The 23,733-nt window shown below is 47.7% G+C and overlaps 2 protein-coding genes across 2 annotated transcripts in view; one reads left to right on the top strand and one right to left on the bottom strand.

Annotated features, from left to right (window-relative positions):
• The window catches only part of LOC130277291 (zinc finger protein 345-like), a 304,690-nt gene extending 302,134 nt beyond the window's left edge, over positions 1-2,556 (bottom strand). Inside the window, exon 1 of the mRNA XM_056528186.1 lies at positions 2,451-2,556. The gene's annotated coding sequence lies outside the window, so the exon portion shown is untranslated. The remainder of the gene's footprint in view (positions 1-2,450) is intronic.
• The window catches only part of LOC130306231 (uncharacterized), an 870,792-nt gene that overhangs the window by 393,855 nt on the left and 453,204 nt on the right, over positions 1-23,733 (top strand). The window lies entirely within an intron of this gene.

Raw genomic sequence — 23,733 nt, 5'->3', positions numbered from 1 at the left:
GCGGAAATGTAGATGGGGACAACAATGGCGGAAATGTAGATGGGGACAACAATGGCGGAAATGTAGATGGGGACAACAATGGCGGAAACGTAGATGGGGACAACAATGGCGGAAACGTAGATGGGGACAACAATGGTGGAAACGTAGATGGGGACAACAATGGTGGAAACGTAGATGGGGGGACAACAATGGTGGAAACGTAGATGGGGGACAACAATGGTGGAAATGTAGATGGGGACAACAATGGTGGAAATGTAGATGGAGACAACAATGGTGGAAATGTAGATGGGGGACAACAATGGTGGAAATGTAGATGGGGACAACAATGGTGGAAATGTAGATGGGGACAACAATGGTGGAAATGTAGATGGGGGACAACAATGGTGGAAATGTAGATGGGGGAACAACAATGGTGGAAATGTAGATGGAGGGACAACAATGGTGGAAATGTAGATGGGGGGACAACAATGGTGGAAATGTAGATGGGGGGACAACAATGGTGGAAATGTAGATGGGGGGACAACAATGGTGGAAATGTAGATGGGGGGGACAACAATGGTGGAAATGTAGATGGGGGGACAACAATGGTGGAAATGTAGATGGGGGACAACAATGGTGGAAATGTAGATGGGGACAACAATGGTGGAAATGTAGATGGGGGGACAACAATGGTGGAAATGTAGATGGGGACACAACAATGGTGGAAATGTAGATGGAGGACAACAATGGTGGAAATGTAGATGGGGGGGGGACAACAATGGTGGAAATGTAGATGGGGGACAACAATGGTGGAAATGTAGATGGAGGACAACAATGGTGGAAATGTAGATGGGGACAACAATGGTGGAAATGTAGATGGGGGACAACAATGGTGGAAATGTAGATGGGGACAACAATGGTGGAAATGTAGATGGGGACAACAATGGTGGAAATGTAGATGGAGGGACAACAATGGTGGAAATGTAGATGGGGGGAACAACAATGGTGGAAATGTAGATGGAGGGACAACAATGGTGGAAATGTAGATGGGGGGACAACAATGGTGGAAATGTAGATGGGGGGACAAAAATGGTGGAAATGTAGATGGGGGGACAACAATGGTGGAAATGTAGATGGGGGGACAACAATGGTGGAAATGTAGATGGGGGACAACAATGGTGGAAATGTAGATGGGGACAACAATGGTGGAAATGTAGATGGGGGGACAACAATGGTGGAAATGTAGATGGGAGGACAACAATGGTGGAAATGTAGATGGGGGGGGGACAACAATGGTGGAAATGTAGATGGGGACAACAATGGTGGAAATGTAGATGGGGACAACAATGGTGGAAATGTAGATGGGGACAACAATGGTGGAAATGTAGATGGGGGACAACAATGGTGGAAATGTAGATGCCCATTATCCCCCAGAATATTTTAGCTATTGAACCCCTCCCCCACGTGATTTGGAGGAATAAGAATAATAAGGGAATGGATGTGATTGGCGGACACCAGAAATGAGCTTTGTAGCCGATGACATTATAAACCTCTCTCCCCCAATTCACCAGATAGGAGAACTTACTAGAGGGTCGGGAGAAATCTGGGGAACAGGAGAAGAGGAGAGAGATGATGTCAGGAGAACAAAGAAGGATATAAAGCTGGGTGGCGGGCGGTATATAAAGCTGGGTGAGCGGGCGGTATATAAAGCCGGGGTGGCGGGCCGTATATAAAGCCGGGTGGCGGGGCCGTATATAAAGCCGGGTGGCGGGCCGTATATAAAGCCGGGTGGCGGGGCCGTATATAAAGCCGGGTGGCGGGCCGTATATAAAGCCGGGTGGCGGGCACTATATAAAGCCGGGGTGGCGGGCACTATATAAAGCTGGGTGGCGGGCACTATATAAAGCTGGGTGGCGGGCGGTATATAAAGCTGGGTGGCGGGCACTATATAAAGCCGGGTGGCGGGCACTATATAAAGCTGGGGTGGCGGGCACTATATAAAGCCGGGGTGGCGGGCACTATATAAAGCCGGGTGGCGGGCACTATATAAAGCTGGGTGGCGGGCACTATATAAAGCTGGGTGGCGGGCACTATATAAAGCCGGGTGGCGGGCACTATATAAAGCCGGGGTGGCGGGCACTATATAAAGCCGGGTGGCGGGCGGTATGAAAAGCCGGGGTGGCGGGCGGTATGAAAAGCCGGGTGGCGGGCGGTATGAAAAGCCGGGTGGCGGGCGGTATGTAAAGCTGGGTGGCGGGCGGTATGTAAAGCTGTGTGGCGGGGCGGTATATAAAGCTGGGTGGCGGGCACTATATAAAGCTGGGTGGCGGGCAGTATATAAAGCCGGGTGGCACAAAGTTATTATATCTCTTTATTTATTACAATAAGAACCAGAGTGAACTATTACATTGTGACAGGAGGAAGAAGAGAGGAACAACACAATGTAACAAACCCTCTGCACAGTAACTCACCTCACACCGCGTCTTCTCTTCACTGAGCTCCTCCCCATTCTGGTCACATGTTCTCTACTACTGCTGAGCCCCGCCCACTCCTGTCACATGACCATCCTCACAGGTCCTTCATCCACAATCTCCTCTATCCTGCTGAGCTCCGCCCTCACATGTACTGGTCACATGATTGTGACATCATCACAGGTCCTACAACTCCAGCAGATACAGAGCAGGTCCTGGACGGGCACTTCGTGATAAGGAGATTATATGAGGAGGAGGTTTGTTACAGTGTGTCACCCCAGTAGTAATGAGATTACATGAGGAGGAGGTTTGTTACAGTGTGTCACCCCAGTAGTAAGGAGATTACATGAGGAGGAGGTTTGTTACAGTGTGTCACCCCAGTAGTAAGGAGATTACATGAGGAGGAGGTTTGTTACAGTGTGTCACCCCAGTAGTAAGGAGATTATATGAGGAGGAGGTTTGTTACAGTGTGTCACCCCAGTAGTAATGAGATTACCTGAGGAGGAGGTTTGTTACAGTGTGTCACCCCAGTAGTAAGTAGATTACATGAGGAGGGAGGTTTGTTACAGTGTGTCACCCCAGTAGTAAGGAGAATACATGAGGAGGAGGAGGTTTGTTACAGTGTGTCACCCCAGTAGTAAGGAGATTATATGAGGAGGAGGTTTGTTACAGTGTGTCACCCCAGTAGTAAGGAGATTACATGATGAGGAGGTTTGTTACAGTGTGTCACCCCAGTAGTAAGGAGATTACATGAGGAGGAGGTTTGTTACAGTGTGTCACCCCAGTAGTTAAGGAGATTACACGAGGAGGTTTGTTACAGTGTGTCACCCCAGTAGTAAGGATATTACATGAGGAGGAGGTTTGTTACAGTGTGTCACCCCAGTAGTAAGGAGATTACATGAGGAGGAGGTTTGTTACAGTGTGTCACCCCAGTAGTAAGGAGATTATATGAGGAGGAGGTTTGTTACAGTGTGTCACCCCAGTAGTAAGGAGATTACATGAGGAGGAGGTTTGTTACAGTGTGTCACCCCAGTAGTAAGGAGATTACATGATGAGGAGGTTTGTTACAGTGTGTCACCCCAGTAGTAAGGGATTACATGAGGAGGAGGTTTGTTACAGTGTGTCACCCCAGTAGTAAGGAGATTACATGAGGAGGAGGTTTGTTACAGTGTGTCACCCCAGTAGTAAGGAGATTACATGATGAGGAGGTTTGTTACAGTGTGTCACCCCAGTAGTAAGGAGATTACATGAGGAGGAGGTTTGTTACAGTGTGTCACCCCAGTAGTAAGGAGATTACACGAGGAGGTTTGTTACAGTGTGTCACCCCAGTAGTAAGGATATTACATGAGGAGGAGGTTTGTTACAGTGTGTCACCCCAGTAGTAAGGAGATTACATGAGGAGGAGGTTTGTTACAGTGTGTCACCCCAGTAGTAAGGAGATTACATGAGGAGGAGGTTTGTTACAGTGTGTCACCCCAGTAGTAAGGGATTACATGAGGAGGAGGTTTGTTACAGTGTGTCACCCCAGTAGTAAGGAGATTACATGAGGAGGAGGTTTGTTACAGTGTGTCTGGGCATCCACTTGGCAAATGAGGTTCAATGTGGATAAATGTAAAGTTCTGCATTTGGGTACTAATAACCTGCAGCGTCCATGTCTTAGGGGGGCTGTGTATATAGAGGGGGGCTGTGTATATAGAGGGGGGGGGGGGGCTGTGTATATAGAGGGGGGCGCTGTGTATATAGAGGGGGGGCTGTGTATATAGAGGAGGGGGGGCTGTGTATATAGAGGGGGGGGGGCTGTGTATATAGAGGGGGGCTGTGTATATAGAGGGGGGGGGCTGTGTATAGAGGGGTGGGGCTGTGTATATAGAGGGGGGGTGCTGTGTATATAGAGGGGGGCTGTGTATATAGAGGGGGGCTGTGTATATAGAGGGGGGGCTGTGTATATAGAGGGGGGGGGCTGTGTATATAGAGGGGGGCGCTGTGTATATAGAGGGGGGGCTGTGTATATAGAGGAGGGGGGGCTGTGTATATAGAGGGGGGGGGGCTGTGTATATAGAGGGGGGCTGTGTATATAGAGGGGGGGGGCTGTGTATAGAGGGGTGGAGCTGTGTATATAGAGGGGGGTGCTGTGTATATAGAGGGGGGCTGTGTATATAGAGGGGGGGCTGTGTATATAGAGGGGGGGCTGTGTATATAGAGGGGGGGGGGCTGTGTATATAGAGGGGGGCTGTGTATATAGAGGGGGGGGCTGTGTATATAGAGGGGGGCGCTGTGTATATAGAGGGGGGGCTGTGTATATAGAGGGGGGGCTGTGTATATAGAGGGGGGGAGGGGGGCTGTGTATATAGAGGGGGGGGCTGTGTATATAGAGGGGGGGCTGTGTATATAGAGGGGGGGCTGTGTATATAGAGGGGGGGCTGTGTATATAGAGGGGGGGCTGTGTATATAGAGGGGGGCGCTGTGTATATAGAGGGGGGCTGTGTATATAGAGGGGGGGCTGTGTATATAGAGGGGGGGGCTGTGTATATAGAGGGGGGGGCTGTGTATATAGAGGGGGGGCTGTGTATATAGAGGGGGGCTGTGTATATAGAGGGGGGGCTGTGTATATAGAGGGGGGGCTGTGTATATAGAGGGGGGGCTGTGTATATAGAGGGGGGCTGTGTATATAGAGGGGGGCTGTGTATATAGAGGGGGGGCTGTGTATATAGAGGGGGGGGGCTGTGTATATAGAGGGGGGGGGCTGTGTATATAGAGGGGGGGGGCTGTGTATATAGAGGGGGGCTGTGTATATAGAGGGGGGCTGTGTATATAGAGGGGGGGGCTGTGTATATAGAGGGGGGGGCTGTGTATATAGAGGGGGGGGCTGTGTATATAGAGGGGGGGCTGTGTATATAGGAGGGGGGGGCTGTGTATATAGTAGGGGGGGCTGTGTATATAGGAGGGGGGCTGTGTATATAGTTAGGGGGGGCTGTGTATATAGTGGGGGGGCTGTGTATATAGTGGGGGGGCTGTGTATATAGAGGGGGGGGCTGTGTATATAGAGGGGGGGCTGTGTATATAGAGGGGCTGTGTATATAGAGGGGGGGGCTGTGTATATAGAGGGGGGGGCTGTGTATATAGAGGGGGGCGGCTGTGTATATAGAGGGGGGCGGCTGTGTATATAGAGGGGGGCGGCTGTGTATATAGAGGGGGGCGGCTGTGTATATAGAGGGGGGGCTGTGTATATAGAGGGGGGGCTGTGTATATAGAGGGGGGGCTCTGTATATAGAGGGGGGGCTGTGTATATAGAGGGGGGCTGTGTATATAGAGGGGGGCTGTGTATATAGAGGGGGGGCTGTGTATATAGAGGGGGGGGCTGTGTATATAGAGGGGGGGGGCTGTGTATATAGAGGGGGGGGCTGTGTATAGAGGGGGGGCTGTGTATATAGAGGGGGGGCTGTGTATATAGAGGGGGGGCTGTGTATATAGAGGGGGGCTGTGTATATAGAGGGGGGCTGTGTATACTAATAACCTGGAGCGTCGTATGTCTTAGGGGGGATTAAACTGTCAGAGTCACTGGTAGAGAAGGATCTGGGTGACTTGTAGATCACAGACTACAGAATAGCACAATGTCAGGCTGCTGCTTCCAAAGCCGGCAGGATATTGTCATGTATCAAAAGAGGCCTGGACTCCAGGGACAGGGACATAATACTCCCCCTTTATAAAGCATTGGTACAGTCTATAGTCTATAATACTCCCCCTTTATAAAGCATTGGTACAGTCTATAGTGTATAATACTCCCCCTTTATAAAGTATTGGTACAGTCTATAGTGTATAATACTCCCCCCTTTATAAAGCATTGGGTACAGTCTATAGTGTATAATACTCCCCCTTTATAAAGCATTGGTACGGCCTCACCTGGAATATGCTGTTCAGTTTTGGTCGCCTGTACATAAAAGGGACACTGCGGAGTTGGAAAGGGTGCAGAGACGCGCGGACTAAACTAATATGGGGCATGGAACATCTTAGCTATGAGGAGCGATTAAAGGAGTTACAATTGTTTAGTCTTGAGAAGAGACGTATAAGGGGGGATATGATAAATGTATATAAGTATATAAATGGCCCATACAAAAAATATGGAGAAAAACTGTTCCAGGTTAAACCCCCCCAAAGGACGAGGGGGCACTCCCTCCGTCTGGAGAAGAAAAGGTTTAGTCTAAAGGGGCGGCACGCCTTCTTTACCGTGAGGACTGTGAATTTATGGAACGGTCTACCTCAGGAACTGGTCACAGCAGGAACAATTAACAGCTTTAAAACAGGGTTAGATACATTCATGGAACAAAATAACATTAAATGCTTATGAAGAAATATAAAACTACATCCCTTCCCCTTATCCCCTTACATCCTTCACTTCATTCCCTGGTTGGACTTGATGGACGTCTGTCTTTTTTCAACCATACTAACTATGTAACTATGTAACCCCAGTAGTAAGGAGATTACATGAGGAGGAGGATTGTTACAGTGTGTCACCCCAATAGTAAGGACATTACATGAGGAGGAGGTTTGTTACAGTGTGTCACCGCAGTAGTAAGGAGATTACATGAGGAGGAGGTTTGTTACAGTGTGTCATCCCAGTAGTAAAGAGATTACATGAGGAGGAGGTTTGTTACAGTGTGTCACCCCAGTAGTAAGGAGATTACATGAGGAGGAGGTTTGTTACAGTGTGTCACCCCAGTAGTAAGGAGATTACATGAGGAGGAGGTTTGTTACAGTGTGTCACCCCAGTAGTAAGGAGATTACATGAGGGGGGGGGGTTGTTACATTGTGTCGCTGGTTCTGTGATTCAGGCTCCTCCTCTTCTTCAGAACTATCCTCCACCTGCTGACCGGAGAGGTGAGGTGACCCATCTGCATTTCCACCATTGTTGTCCCCCCATCTACATTTCTACCATTGTTGTCCCCATTTACGTTTCCATCATTGTTGTCCCCAAACTACATTTCCACCATTGTTGTCCCCATCTACATTTCCGCCATTGTTGTCCCCATCTACATTTCCATCATTGTTGTCCCCCCATCTACATTTCCATCATTGTTGTCCCCCATCTACATTTCCACCATTGTTGTCCCCCCATCTACATTTCCCACCATTGTTGTCCCCCCATCTACATTTCCACCATTGTTGTCCCCATCTACATTTCCATCATTGTTGTCTCCATCTACATTTCCACCATTGTTGTCTCCATCTACATTTCCACCATTGTTGTCTCCATCTACATTTCCACCATTGTTGTCCCGATCTACATTTCCACCATTGTTGTCCCCATCTACATTTCCACCATTGTTGGCCCCATCTACATTTCCACCATTGTTGTCCCCATCTACATTTCCACCACTGTTGTCCCCATCTACATTTCCACCACTGTTGTCCCCATCTACATTTCCACCACTGTTGTCCCCATCTACATTTCCACCATTGTTGGCCCCATCTACATTTCCACCATTGTTGTCCCATCTACATTTCCACCATTGTTGTCCCCCCCATCTACATTTCCACCACTGTTGTCCTCCATCTACATTTCCAGCATTGTTGTCCCCCCATCTACATTTCCATTATTGTTGTCCCCAACTACATATCCACCATTGTTGTCCCCATCTACATTTCCACCATTGTTGTCCCCATCTACATTTCCACCATTGTTGTCCCCATCTACATTTCCACCATTGTTGTCCCCATCTACATTTCCACCATTGTTGTCCCCCATCTACATTTCCACCATTGTTGTCCCCATCTACATTTCCACCATTGTTGTCCCCATCTACATTTCCACCATTGTTGTCCCCATCTACATTTCCACCATTGTTGTCCCCATCTACATTTCCACCATTGTTGTCCCCCATCTACATTTCCACCATTGTTGTCCCCATCTACATTTCCACCATTGTTGTCCCCATCTACATTTCCACCACTGTTGTCCCCCATCTACATTTCCACCATTGTTGTCCCCCATCTAGATTTCCACCACTGTTGTCCCCCATCTACATTTCCACCATTGTTGTCCCCATCTACATTTCCACCATTGTTGTCCCCATCTACATTTCCGCCACTGTTGTCCCCCATCTACATTTCCGCCATTGTTGTCCCCATCTACATTTCCACCATTGTTGTCCCCCATCTACATTTCCACCATTGTTGTCCCCCATCTACATTTCCACCACTGTTGTCCCCCATCTACATTTCCACCATTGTTGTCCCCCATCTAGATTTCCACCACTGTTGTCCCCCATCTACATTTCCACCATTGTTGTCCCCATCTACATTTCCACCACTGTTGTCCCCATCTACATTTCCGCCACTGTTGTCCCCCATCTACATTTCCACCATTGTTGTCCCCATCTACATTTCCACCATTGTTGTTCCACATCTACATTTCCACCATTGTTGTCCCCCATCTACATTTCCACCATTGTTGTCCCCCATCTACATTTCCACCATTGTTGTCCCCATCTACATTTCCACCATTGTTGTCCCCATCTACATTTCCACCACTGTTGTCCCCCATCTACATTTCCACCATTGTTGTCCCCATCTACATTTCCACCATTGTTGTCCCCATCTACATTTCCACCACTGTTGTCCCCCATCTACATTTCCACCACTGTTGTCCCCATCTACATTTCCACCACTGTTGTCCCCCATCTACATTTCCACCATTGTTGTCCCCCATCTACATTTCCACCATTGTTGTCCCCATCTACATTTCCACCATTGTTGTCCTCCATCTACATTTCCACCACTGTTGTCCCCATCTACATTTCCACCACTGTTGTCCCCATCTACATTTCCACCACTGTTGTCCCCATCTACATTTCCACCACTGTTGTCCCCCATCTAGATTTCCACCACTGTTGTCCCCCATCTACATTTCCACCATTGTTGTCCTCCATCTACATTTCCACCATTGTTGTCCCCATCTACATTTCCACCATTGTTGTCCCCCATCTACATTTCCACCATTGTTGTTCCACATCTACATTTCCACCATTGTTGTCCCCCATCTACATTTCCACCATTGTTGTCCCCATCTACATTTCCACCATTGTTGTCCCCATCTACATTTCCACCATTGTTGTCCCCATCTACATTTCCACCATTGTTGTCCCCATCTACATTTCCACCATTGTTGTCCCCATCTACATTTCCACCATTGTTGTCCCCCCATCTACATTTCCACCATTGTTGTCCCCCCATCTACATTTCCACCATTGTTGTCCCCATCTACATTTCCACCATTGTTGTCCCCATCTACATTTCCACCATTGTTGTCCCCATCTACATTTCCACCACTGTTGGCCCCATCTACATTTCCACCACTGTTGACCCCATCTACATTTCCACCATTGTTGTCCCCCCATCTTCCTTTCCACCATTGTTGTCCCCCCCATCTACATTTCCACCATTGTTGTCCCCCCCCATCTACATTTCCACCATTGTTGTCCCCCCCATCTACATTTCCACCATTGTTGTCCCCCCCATCTACATTTCCACCATTGTTGTCCCCCCCATCTACATTTCCACCATTGTTGTCCCCCCATCTACATTTCCACCACTGTTGTCCCCATCTACATTTCCACCACTGTTGTCCCCCATCTACATTTCCACCACTGTTGTCCCCATCTACATTTCCACCACTGTTGTCCCCATCTACATTTCCACCACTGTTGTCCCCATCTACATTTCCACCACTGTTGTCCCCCATCTACATTTCCACCATTGTTGTCCCCCCCATCTACATTTCCACCATTGTTGTCCCTCCATCTACATTTCCACCATTGTTGTCCCTCCATCTACATTTCCACCATTGTTGTCCCTCCATCTACATTTCCACCATTGTTGTCCCCCATCTACATCTCCACCATTGTTGTCCCCCCATCTACATCTCCACCATTGTTGTCCCCCCATCTACATCTCCACCATTGTTGTCCCCCATCTACATTTCCACTATTGTTGTCCCCCATCTTTGGAGCCGTTCTATGTTCTGGATGTCTCTTTGTAGGTGAGGTCTCCAGAACTGACCCCAGTATTCCAGATGTGCTCACTAGAGCTCTATACAGGGGGCACAATCTCCTCTTTGTAGTGAGGGAGGAATACTGGGGTCAGTCCCCTCATTGTCTCTCTCCATACACAGGATTACACCATAGTGAAGAAGAAATGGGGGGAGTGTGTGGCCCCCAGCAGTCATCTCCATGAGTCAGGAGGACGGAGCAGGGCCCCGGGCCCTAATACAGAGCCTCCACCTCACTCACTGATACATGAGGAGAAGATCCTAGAACTCATCCACAGGATCACTGAGCTGCTGACTGGAGAGGTGACACTGCTGGGACATTATACAGTAATGGAGGGGTCTGGTGATGACTGGAGAGGTGACACTGCTGGGACATTATACAGTAATGGAGGGGTCTGGTGATGACTGGAGAGGTGACACTGCTGGGACATTATACAGTAATGGAGGGGTCTGGTGATGACTGGAGAGGTGACACTGCTGGGACATTATACAGTAATGGAGAGGTCTGGTGATGACTGGAGAGGTGACACTGCTGGGACATTATATAGTAATGGAGGGGTCTGGTGATGACTGGAGAGGTGACACTGCTGGGACATTATATAGTAATGGAGGGGTCTGGTGATGACTGGAGAGGTGACACTGCTGGGACATTATACAGTAATGGAGGGGTCTGGTGATGACTGGAGAGGTGACCCTGCTGGGACATTATACAGTAATGGAGAGGTCTGGTGATGACTGGAGAGGTGACACTGCTGGGACATTATACAGGAATGGAGGGGTCTGGTGATGACTGGAGAGGTGACACTGCTGGGACATTATACAGTAATGGAGGGGTCTGGTGATGATTAGAGAGGTGACCCTGCTGGGACATTATACAATAATGGAGGGGTCTGGTGATGACTGGAGAGGTGACACTGCTGGGACATTATACAGTAATGGAGGGGTCTGGTGATGACTGGAGAGGTGACACTGCTGGGACATTATACAGTAATGGAGGGGTCTGGTGATGACTGGAGAGGAGACACTGCTGGACATTATACAGTAATGGAGGGGCCTGGTGATGACTGGAGAGGTGACACTGCTGGGACATTATACAGTAATGGAGGGGTCTGGTGATGACTGGAGAGGTGACACTGCTGGGACATTATACAGTAATGGAGGGGTCTGGTGATGACAGAGGTGACACTGCTGGGACATTATACAGTAATGGAGGGGTCTGGTGATGACTGGAGAGGTGACACTGCTGGGACATTATACAGTAATGGAGGGGTCTGGTGATGACTGGAGAGGTGACTCTGCTGGGACATTATACAGTAATGGAGGGGTCTGGTGATGACTGGAGAGGTGACCCTGCTGGGACATTATACAGTAATGGAGGGGTCTGGTGATGACTGGAGAGGTGACCCTGTTGGTACATTATACAGTAATGGAGGTGTCTGGTGATGACTGGAGAGGTGACACTGCTGGGACATTATACAGTAATGGAGGCGTCTGGTGATGACTGGAGAGGTGACACTGCTGGGACATTATATAGTAATGGAGGGGTCTGGTGATGACTGGAGAGGAGACACTGCTGGACATTATACAGTAATGGAGGGGTCTGGTGATGACTGGAGAGGTGACACTGCTGGGACATTATACAGTAATGGAGGGGTCTGGTGGTGACTGGAGAGGAGACACTGCTGGACATTATACAGTAATGGAGGGGTCTGGTGGTGACTGGAGAGGAGACACTGCTGGACATTATACAGTAATGGAGGGGCCTGGTGATGACTGGAGAGGTGACACTGCTGGGACATTATACAGTAATGGAGGGGTCTGGTGATGACTGGAGAGGTGACACTGCTGGGACATTATATAGTAATGGAGGGGTCTGGTGATGACTGGAGAGGAGACACTGCTGGACATTATACAGTAATGGAGGGGTCTGGTGATGATTAGAGAGGTGACACTGCTGGGACATTATACAGTAATGGAGGGGGTCTGGTGATGACTGGAGAGGTGACACTGCTGGGACATTATATAGTAATGGAGGGGTCTGGTGATGACTGGAGAGGTGACACTGCTGGGACATTATACAGTAATGGAGGGGTCTGGTGATGACTGGAGAGGAGACACTGCTGGACATTATACAGTAATGGAGGGGTCTGGTGATGATTAGAGAGGTGACACTGCTGGGACATTATACAGTAATGGAGGGGTCTGGTGATGATTAGAGAGGTGACACTGCTGGGACATTATACAGTAATGGAGGGGTCTGGTGATGACTGGAGAGGTGACACTGCTGGGACATTATGCAGTAATGGAGGGGTCTGGTGATGACTGGAGAGGTGACACTGCTGGGACATTATACAGTAATGGAGGGGTCTGGTGATGACTGGAGAGGTGACACTGCTGGGACATTATATAGTAATGGAGGGGTCTGGTGATGACTGGAGAGGTGACACTGCTGGGACATTATACAGTAATGGAGGGGTCTGGTGATGACTGGAGAGGAGACACTGCTGGACATTATACAGTAATGGAGGGGTCTGGTGATGATTAGAGAGGTGACACTGCTGGGACATTATACAGTAATGGAGGGGTCTGGTGATGATTAGAGAGGTGACACTGCTGGGACATTATACAGTAATGGAGGGGTCTGGTGATGACTGGAGAGGTGACACTGCTGGGACATTATGCAGTAATGGAGGGGTCTGGTGATGACTGGAGAGGTGACACTGCTGGGACATTATACAGTAATGGAGGGGTCTAGTGATGGCTGGAGAGGTGACACTGCTGGGACATTATACAGTAATGGAGGGGTCTGGTGATGACTGGAGAGGTGACACTGCTGGGACATTATACAGTAATGGAGGGGTCTGGTGATGACTGGAGAGGTGACCCTGCTGGGACATTATACAGTAATGGAGGGGTCTGGTGATGACTGGAGAGGTGACACTGCTGGGACATTATACAGTAATGGAGGGGTCTGGTGATGACTGGAGAGGTGACACTGCTGGGACATTATACAGTAATGGAGGGGTCTGGTGATGACTGGAGAGGTGACACTGCTGGGACATTATACAGTAATGGAGGGGTCTGGTGATGACCGGAGAGGTGACCCTGCTGGGACATTATACAGTAATGGAGGGATCTGGTGATGACTGGAGAGGTGACACTGCTGGGAGAGCAACATGAAGGATGGTCTTATTATAGGGGTGAACTACCTACAGAGCGTTCCTCCTACATCTGTGGGGAGAACTATGTATGGTGGAGTAATACAGAAAAAAGGGAAAATCCAGCAACTCACCGCAAGTAGTATTCAGTAAATAAGGGCCGCCATGATTGTCCGGGATTTTGCGGGAAGCTCAGAGGCTACAAACCGGTAGGTTTTGTGCAATCAGCACTTCTTCCGGCCCCATGTTTATATGTAAACAAGAGCTTGTTAAAAATTATAGAATTCACACAGGAGAGAAGCCATATTCATGTTCAGAATGTGGGAAATGCTTTAGCCAAAAATCTAATCTCGTGAAACATGAGTGAATTCATACAAGAGAGAAGCCGTATTCATGTTCTGAATGTGGGAAGTGCTTAAAGGATAAACCAGTTCTTCTGTTACATGAGAAAATCAACACAGGAGAGAAGCCATATTCTTGTTCTGAATGTGGGAAATGTTTTGTAAGTGAACCAGAGCTTGGTAAACATGAGAGAAGTCACACAGGAGAGAAGCCATATTCATGTTCAGAATGTGGGAAACGCTTTAGCCAAAAATCAACTCTTGTTGTACATGAGATAATTCACACAGGAGAGTAGCCATATTCATGTTCTGAATGTGGGAAATCTTTCACAGATGAATAAAACCTTGCTAAACATGAGATAATTCACACAGGGGAGAGGTAGTATTCATGTTCAGAATGTGGGAAATGTTTTTCACGTAAATTAGATTTTGTTTTACATGAGAAAAGTCACAAAGGGTTGAATCAATATTCGTGTTCGAAATGTAGAAAATGTTATAAACCAGTAGGTTTCGTGCAATGAGCACTGGGGGCGGAAGAAGTGCTGATTGCACAGAACCTACCGGTTTGTAGCCTCTGAGCTTCCCGCACCACCGCTTACTTCAGTTGTCTTATTTTTGGAACCGTTGTGACTCGTGGTTTTTGTTCTTCTATATATCCCATTGATTGCATTAGGTGCTTTGGTCAGGTGCCTCCAGCTGTTGCTCTCTTCATTACCGTGTTTCCCCCGAAAATACACCCTACCCCGAAAATAAGCCCTAGCTGGATTATCGGGGTGGGCTGCAATATAAGCCCTACCCTACGAAAATAAGACCTAGACCAGTGGTCTCCAACCTGCGGACCTCCCAGATGTTGCAAATATTTGCAACATCTGGAGGTCCGCAGGTTGAAGACCACTGACCTAGACAATGCTCGGGCTGCAAATATTAAAATAACAAACTTTAACTTACCTTAGTCCTCCGTTCCCCCGTTGCTAAGGAACCGGCGCCATGGTCCCTCCGCTATTCTTGCTGCTTCCTGGGGATGGGAACGTCACAGAGCCTTCAGCCTATCACCGGCCGCAACAATGTCCCGCCCCGCCCCGGCCAGTGATAGGCTGAACCCACTGTCATGTAATGAGCTCTGGCCGGCTTCTTACATGACAGTGCGTTTATCCTATCACTGGCCGGGGCGGGACATCGCTGCGGCCGGTGATAGACTGACAGCTGTCCGACGTTCCCGTTCCCAGCGTGAGGCCAACGTAGGTAAGTTAAAGGACATCTGCAGTGTGATTAACACTTATCCCCTATCCGCAGGATAGGGGATAAGTGTTTGATCGCGGGGGGTCCGACCGCTGGGACCCCCTGTGATCTCCTGTACGGGGCCGCGGCTGTCCCGTGCAGGGGACGTGGCAGCCGCAGCATGACGTTGCAGCCGGCACGCCTCCTCCATACATCTCTATGGGAGAGGCGGGGAGGCAGAGTTTCCCCATAGAACTGTATAGAGACGGGGCGTCACCGTCGACCTCTAGGTCGACGCTACGCGCCTTAACGCTCACCATGAGCGCTAATGGCCGCGCCCCGTTAGGGAGATCGCGGGGGGGGGTCCCAGCGGTCGGACCCCCCGCAATCAAACACTTATCCCCTATCCTGTGAATAGGGGATAAGTGTCATACCGCTGCAGTTGTCCTTTAAAGTTTTTTCTTCATCTTTTGCAGCCCGGGCATAGGGATACAGTGTACAGCAGTGGTCTCAAACCTGCGGACCTCCAGCTGTTGCAAAACTACAACTTTCAGCATGCCCGGACAGCCAACGGCTGTCCGGGCATGCTGGGAGTTGTAGTTTTGCAATATCTGGAGGTCCGCAGGTTGGAGACCTGGCGTACAGTATAGAGTTCCATTGCCGTCGGCCCCCAACAAAGAGGAGGAGGGCAGTGCTTGCGGGTGACATATGTGAGTAGTACCCAGCTGGGTTGATAATTAATTGGGGGGGAGCAGAACAGCCCTGGCGGGTAACATGATTTGGTGGGGGGGGGAGCAGAACAGCGCTGGCGGGTCACATGATTTGGTGGGGGGGGAGCAGAACAGCGCTGGCGGGTCACATGATTTGGTGGGGGGGGGGGAGCAGAACAGCGCTGGCGGGTCACATGATTTGGTGGGGGGGGGAGCAGAACAGGGCTGGTGGGTCACATGATTTGGTGGTGGGGGGGAGCAGAACAGCGCTGGTGGGTCACATGGTTTGGTGGGGGGGAGCAGAACAGGGCTGGTGGGTCACATGATTTGGTGGGGGGGAGCAGAACAGCGCTGGCGGGTCACATGATTTGGTGGGGGGGGAGCAGAACAGCGCTGGCGGGTCACATGATTTGGTGGGGGGGGGGAGCAGAACAGCGCTGGCGGGTCACATGATTTGGTGGGGGGGGAGCAGAACAGGGCTGGTGGGTCACATGATTTGGTGGTGGGGGGGAGCAGAACAGCGCTGGCGGGTCACATGATTTGGTGGGGGGGGAGCAGAACAGGGCTGGTGGGTCACATGATTTGGTGGTGGGGGGGAGCAGAACAGCGCTGGCGGGTCACATGATTTGGGGGGTTGGTGAAAGAAATACCGTTCTATACCGTGGAACCGCCATAAGTTACAAAAATACCGTGATACACATATTTGGTCATACCGCCCAGGCCTAGTACATACCGTAAATAAATAATAAGCCCTACCCTGAAAATAAGCCCTAGTGTGTTTTTTGTGACTAAAATTAATATAAGACCCAGTCTTATTTTCGGAGAAACACGGTATTAGTAGAACTACTTATAGGACTTACTTTGGATCCTTACACCAAGTAGTGGGTCAATAGTGGTCACTCCTATACAGCATTACACCCATACAAACACATCCCTTACCACCAGGCAGGGTCACCCCCCTACGCTGTTCCGTAGGATTTACTGTATGGAGAAGAGTAACATAAGCAATGCGGATGGCTTCGGAGGTGAGTAAGACGCACAAAGGGCAGACATCTGGGGTAGAACCGCGCATAATGAGAAAAGAAGATATACCCCAATTAGAACAAGTATAGAAAGTACATGGTAACCATAATATCCAGGCTATAGAAGGAAAAAATACAACGCAATCCACATTGGAACGACATGTATAACCATTAAGAAGGAAGTCTGGATAATTCCATTGGTAGAACGTGGTGCAATGGAAGTCGGGTAGTGACAATGGGAAGGAAGAGGATGTATGAAACCAAAGAAAACAAAAAGACCAGGAAAGAAACCACATTTGAGCTCTATATGGAGGGCAAAGGTTACAGAGCACAGAAAATGGAGCCTCGTTCCCCAAGGGAGTCTACGGTCTCAGGTAGTGGGGACTAGACAACCAAGATTGTCATTGGGCACGGAATTTGCTTATAAGGACGCAGGGTTTTTCCGTTTTTGGATTTTCATTTTTTCCTCATCACCTTCTGAAAATCATAACGCTTTCAATTTTGCACATAAAATTCCATATGATGCTTATTTTTTGTGCCACCAATTCTACTTTGCAGTGACATTAGTCATTTTACCAAAAAAGTCCACGGCGAAACGAAAAAAAAATTCATTGTGCGACAAAATGTAAGAAAAAATTAAATTTTGTAACTTTTGGGGGCTTCCGTTTCTACATAGTACATATTTCGGTAAAAATGACCCCTTCTCTTTATTCTGTAGGTCCATACGATTAAAATGATCCCCTACTTATATAGGTTTGATTTTGTCGCACTTTTGGAAAAAAATCATAACTACACGCAGGAAAATTTATACGTTAAAAATTGTCATCTTCTGACCCCTATAACTTTTTAATTTTTCCGTGTACGGGGCAGTATGAGGGCTCATTTTTTGCGTCGTGTTCTGAAGTTTTTCTCGGTACCATTTTTGTATTGATCAGACTTTTTGATCGCTTTTTATTCATTTTTTCATGCTATAAAAAGTGACCAAAAAGGACGTTATTTTGGACTTTTTGGCGCGTACGCCATTGTCCGTGTGGTTTAATTAACAATATATTTTTATATTTCGAACATTTCCGCACACAGAGATACCACATATGTTTATTTTTATTTACACAATTTTTTTTTTTTATGGGAAAGGGGGGTGATTCAAACTTATTAGGGAAGGGGTTAACCCCTTAAGGACTCAGCCCATTTTGGCCTTAAGGACTCAGACAATTTAATTTTTTACGTTTTCATTTTTTCCTCCTCGCCTTCTAAAAATCATAACTCTTTTATATTTTCATCCACAGACTAGTATGAGGGCTTGTTTTTGGCGCGACCAGTTGTCCTTTGTAATGACATCACTCATTATATCATAAAATGTATGGCGCAACCAAAAAACACTATTTTTTTGGGGAAATTAAAACGAAAAACGCAATTTTGCTAATTTTGGAAGGTTCCATTTTCACGCCGTACAATTTATGGTAAAAATGACCTGTGTTCTTTATTCTGAGGGTCAATACGATTAAAATGATACCCATTATTATATATTTTTATATTATTGTTGCGCCTAAAAAAAATCACAAACTTTTTAACCAAATTAGTACGTTTATAATCCCTTTATTTTGATGACCTATAACTTTTTTATTTTTCCGTATAAGCGGCGGTATGGTTGCTCATTTTTTGCGCCATGATCTGTACTTTTTTTTTATACCACATTTGCATATAAAAAACTTAATACATTTTTTATAATTTTTTTTTAAATAAAATGTATAAAAAAAGTAGGAGTTTTTGACTTTTTTTTTTCGTTCACGCCGTTAACCGTACGGGATCATTTTATTTTAATAGTTCGGACATTTACGCACGCGGCGATACCAAATATGTCTATGAAAAATGTTTTTTACGCTTTTTGGGGGTAAAATAGGAAAAAACGGACGTTTTACTTTTTTATTGGGGGAGGGGATTTTTCACTTTTTTTTTTACTTTTACTTTCACATTTTTTTACATTTTTTTTTACACTTGAATAGTCCCCATAGGGGACTATTCATAGCAATACCATGATTGCTAATACTGATCTGTTCTATGTATAGGACATAGAACAGATCAGTATTATCGGTCATCTCCTGCTCTGGTCTGCTCGATCACAGACCAGAGCAGGAGACGCCGGGAGCCGGAAGCAGGAAGGTGAGGGGACCTCCGTGCGGTGTTATGAATGATCGGATCCCCGCAGCAGCGCTGCGGGCGATCCGATCATTCATTCAAATCGCGCACTGCCGCAGATGCCGGGATCTGTATTGATCCCGGCACCTGAGGGGTTAATGGCGGACGCCCGCGAGATCGCGGGCGTCGGCCATTGCCGGCGGGTCCCTGGCTGCGATCAGCAGCCGGGATCAGCCGCGCATGACACGGGCATCGCTCCGATGCCCGCGGTTATGCTTAGGACGTAAATGTACGTCCTGGTGCGTTAAGTACCACCGCACCAGGACGTACATTTACGTCCTGCGTCCTTAAGGGGTTAAATGATCTTTTGTTAACTTTTTTTTATTTTTTTTTTATTTTTTTTGCAGTGCTATAGCTCCCATAGGGACCTATAACACTGCACACACTGATCTCTTATACTGATCATTGTTATCCCATAGGAGACTATAACACTGCACACACTGATCTCTTATACTGATCATTGTTATCCCATAGGGACCTATAACACTGCACACACTGATCTCTTATACTGATCATTGTTATCCCATAGGGACCTATAACACTGCACACACTGATCTCTTATACTGATCATTATTATCCCATAGGAGACTATAACACTGCACACACTGATCTCTTATACTGATCATTGTTATCCCATAGGGACCTATAACACTGCACACACTGATCTCTTATACTGATCATTGTTATCCCATAGGGACCTATAACACTGCACACACTGATCTCTTATACTGATCATTGTTATCCCATAGGGAGCTATAACACTACACACTGATCTCTCATACTGATCATTGTTATCCCATAGGAGACTATAACACTGCACACACTGATCTCTCATACTGATCATTGTTATCCCATAGGAGACTATAACACTGCACACACTGATCTCTTATACTGATCATTGTTATCCCATAGGAGACTATAACACTGCACACACTGATCTCTTATACTGATCATTGTTATCCCATAGGGACCTATAACACTGCACACACTGATCTTTTACCCTGATCCCTGCAAAGTCATGGCTTTGCATGGATCAGCGAGATAGGGGCTCGATTGCTCAAGCCTGTAGCTCAGGCTTGGAGCAATCAAATGCTGATCGGACGCAACGGAGCAAGGTGAGGGGGGCCTCCGCTCGCATCCTAGCTGATCAGGACATTGCGATTTTATCAACTTTGATTGCCGCGTCTAAAGGGTTAATAGCGCGCGGCACAGCGATTGGTGCCGCACGCTATTAGCCCACGGTCCCGGCTATCGTTAGCAGCCAGGACCAGGCGAGGGGCGTACAGGTACGCCCTTCGTCCTGAAAGCGCTACAATCTCAGGTAGGGGGGACTAAACAACCAAGATTGCCATTGGGCACAGAATTTGTCGTATGGTGAGCTAAAGAGAACGCTTATTCCGAATAACGTGATATTGACTGGGTTCAGGGCTTCATGGACTGAAGGGACTTTCAACGTATTCTACTGTGTAATAGTCGGAATCTTAGTGGCCATAGAAATGTTCTCCGGTGGGGTCCACACCTCAGGGGGTTATTTGTCCAGTCTCAGGGAGCAGCTCCTCTGATCACCAAGCAGACATTAAACAACCAATTGAACTCCCTGCCACAGGGTCAAAGCCAGACAAGCCCCAAATATATGGAGCAGGGTCCCTACCATCCCCCGCCAACATAAATTAGAGCAAGAGGGGTCTAGCAGATGTAGCCTAGAAGGTGTATAGTACCACCCATGGGATCTTCACTATGGCTTCTGGTTGATAGAATGGAAGCGTTTGCGTAAAGAATTAGTCCATTACTCCATTGATAGAGACAGAGACGTCTACTGGTAAGGGCTCGTTCACACGGCCGTCTGCCTCCGTTAATAAATGCCAGTTCTGCAGTCCGTTTGATCATTTTTAAACTGGTTGCAAACGGCTGTAAAATGATCCCATTGATGTCAAGGGGATTTTTTTTTACAATCCTTTATCACCCGTCTGCACACGTTTGCTTCCTGTTGCGTTTTTTCTTTTTATGGGAGAAAAGACGGTGCATGCAGTATTTTTTCTCCCGTCAAAAATAAAGGATTAGAAACGGATATTATAAATTTTACATTGAAGTCTATGGCAAACGGATGAACCTTTAATGTCTTCCATTTGTCCCCCGGTTTACAATATCCGTTTCTGAACTATTACTTCTGAGCATGCTCAGAAGAGGTGACATCAGCAGACTCCTGCAGTGCTGAGGGACTACTACTACTCCCATTATGGAACAGACTGCCGGAGTCTGCCGGCGGCTAGGGAGGCTACATTAGTGTTTGTACTACTACCCCCAAAATGGAACAGAGTCTGTTCCATGTTGGGGGTAGTAGTACAGGTGATAAGGGATTGATCTCACCAGGTCTCACTTCTGGTGACCCAATGCGATCAGTTATAAAGCAGGGGAGCGGGAGGCCTTCTTTGCTCCCCTGTGATGTATCTACTACTGTGTAAACTTTCATTTTTAGATACCCCACTGGGAGCCCTGAATGGCCGGCACAGAGGAGCCATTCAGGGCTCCTGGCAGAGGATTTAAAAATGTAAGTTCACACAGTAGTATATACATCACAGGGGAGAGGAGCATGCCACCCGCTCCCCTGCTTTATAACTGTTTATCTCATCGGGTCTCAGAAGCGAGACTCAGAGCGACCAATCCCTTATCCCCTGTACTACTACCCCCAACATGGAACAGACTCTGTTCCATGATGGGGATAGTACAAACACTAATGTAGCCTCCACAGCCACCTGTAGACTGGGGGAACTACTACTCCCATCATGGAAAGGAGTCTGTTCCATGATGGGAGGAGTAGTAGTAGTCCCGGCTGAGGTAGTCTGCAGACGGCTGATACTAACGGATGCCACTAAATGGCATCCCTTTGCATCCGTTATTAGAATGGTCCGTTAAGGAGGCAATAACCGTGACAGTATGAACAGGGACAATGGCCGTGTGAACGTAGCCTAAGTCAGAGTCCCATTTGGACATAAAGTGCAACTCCGTCATACACATCCGGTCACTCACAGATTGTAGAATAAGGATCTGGCCTTTAGGTTCTTAGTCACTAGTCAAGTAAGTCAGATATGTTTGGGGTATTTGGTGTTGTCTTTTTAAGTCAGTATTAAAGGGGTACTCCGGTGGGAAACCAGAAAGGTATACAGATTTGTAAATTAATTCTATTTAAAAATCTTAACCCTTCCAGTACTTATCAGCTGCTGTATACTGCAACATTCCTTTGGCTGTCTGGGCATGCTGGGAGTTGTAGTTTTGCAACATCTGGAGCACCAGAGTTTGGAGATCACTATATAGTGGTTTCCAAACAGTGCCCTTCCAGCTGTTGCATAACGTATGCCCCCCCCCCCCCCACACACACACTTTTATGTGCCTGGACAAAGGCTGGCTGGGATTTGTAGTGCACAATGAGGCTTCTACAGGAATGGACAGGAGGTCCCTGAGACCAGTCGACAGATCAGGGCCTGGGAGGTGATTGACACAGAAACCAGCAAATCATAGTATAATCTGGGGTCATGTGATAGTTGCAAGGAATCCTGGTCAACCTGAGGTCATCTCTCTGCCCCTGTGCCTCCTGCTTCCTCTAAGCGCCATGTGTCCCTCACCCCCATGTTAATGGTTTCGCATCAGCCGAATCGGGAAACATTCAAAATAAATTGTTGTGTAATCCGGGTGGGCGGGGCTCGGATCCTCATCTCTAATTCTGTGGAACCACAATCCAGAAGCCATGTGTGATGTCCCAGTACAGGACAAGGTCCTGTACTACCAATAGGCCCTGCCAGGTTGAGTCCCTCAGTGACCTGGGGGGTTCCCTGTTAGGTGTCCCCCTGTTGTTTTCAGAATGTTGTGTATATCACTTTAATGCCTAGACAGTATCCTTATGTATAGGTAGTACCAAGGACATGTGGGAGGTCTAAAGGACCTGTGTAAATCTGTCACGTTATGTTATGCAGTCACATGATTTCTTGTCACATGTTCTCCCAGAGAGCACCAGCTTAACCTATGACCCACAACTTGACCAATGGGCCTTAGTCCAGCCCCCCACTACATAAAGGTGTGGCCATTACTATTCTCTCTCCTGTACTATTAGTCTTTACTGAGACAGCCACCACCAGAGATCTCGGTGCAAGTGATCAGCATCTGGAAGACCCCAAAAGCTACAGTCATTCCAGTAAGTCTGAAGTCTATGTCTGCTGTCACTGAAACTAGTCAAGTCCTGCATATAGTCAAATCCAATCTCAAGTCAAGTTAATTACAAGTATATTGGTCCAGCAAGCTGCGAGGTCCCTCTGGGTCCTGGCCACCTCTCTGGGAATTGTGGCCTTAGCTGTGAAGATAATTCCATCTGTCTTATACTCACTAAAATCCTCCGCTTGACCATAACTGGTTGTGGACTCTCATTTCACTACTAGCAACTGGGATAGCGGAGAATCCAGGCATGTGGTGTTCCGGAACCCTAAAATCACACTGGCGTCACGAACACTAGGAGTTAATACCATCTTGCCCCCGGGGTTAATACCCTCTGATCCCACCACTCACACCGCTACACCCGTGGGACACATGTCTGATCTTTATCAGG

Source organism: Hyla sarda, chromosome 1, assembly GCF_029499605.1.
Source record: "Hyla sarda isolate aHylSar1 chromosome 1, aHylSar1.hap1, whole genome shotgun sequence".
Taxonomy (NCBI): Eukaryota; Metazoa; Chordata; class Amphibia; order Anura; family Hylidae; genus Hyla; species Hyla sarda.
Note: the sequence above shows the minus strand (reverse complement) of the source record. Positions and strands in the feature narration are given on the sequence as shown.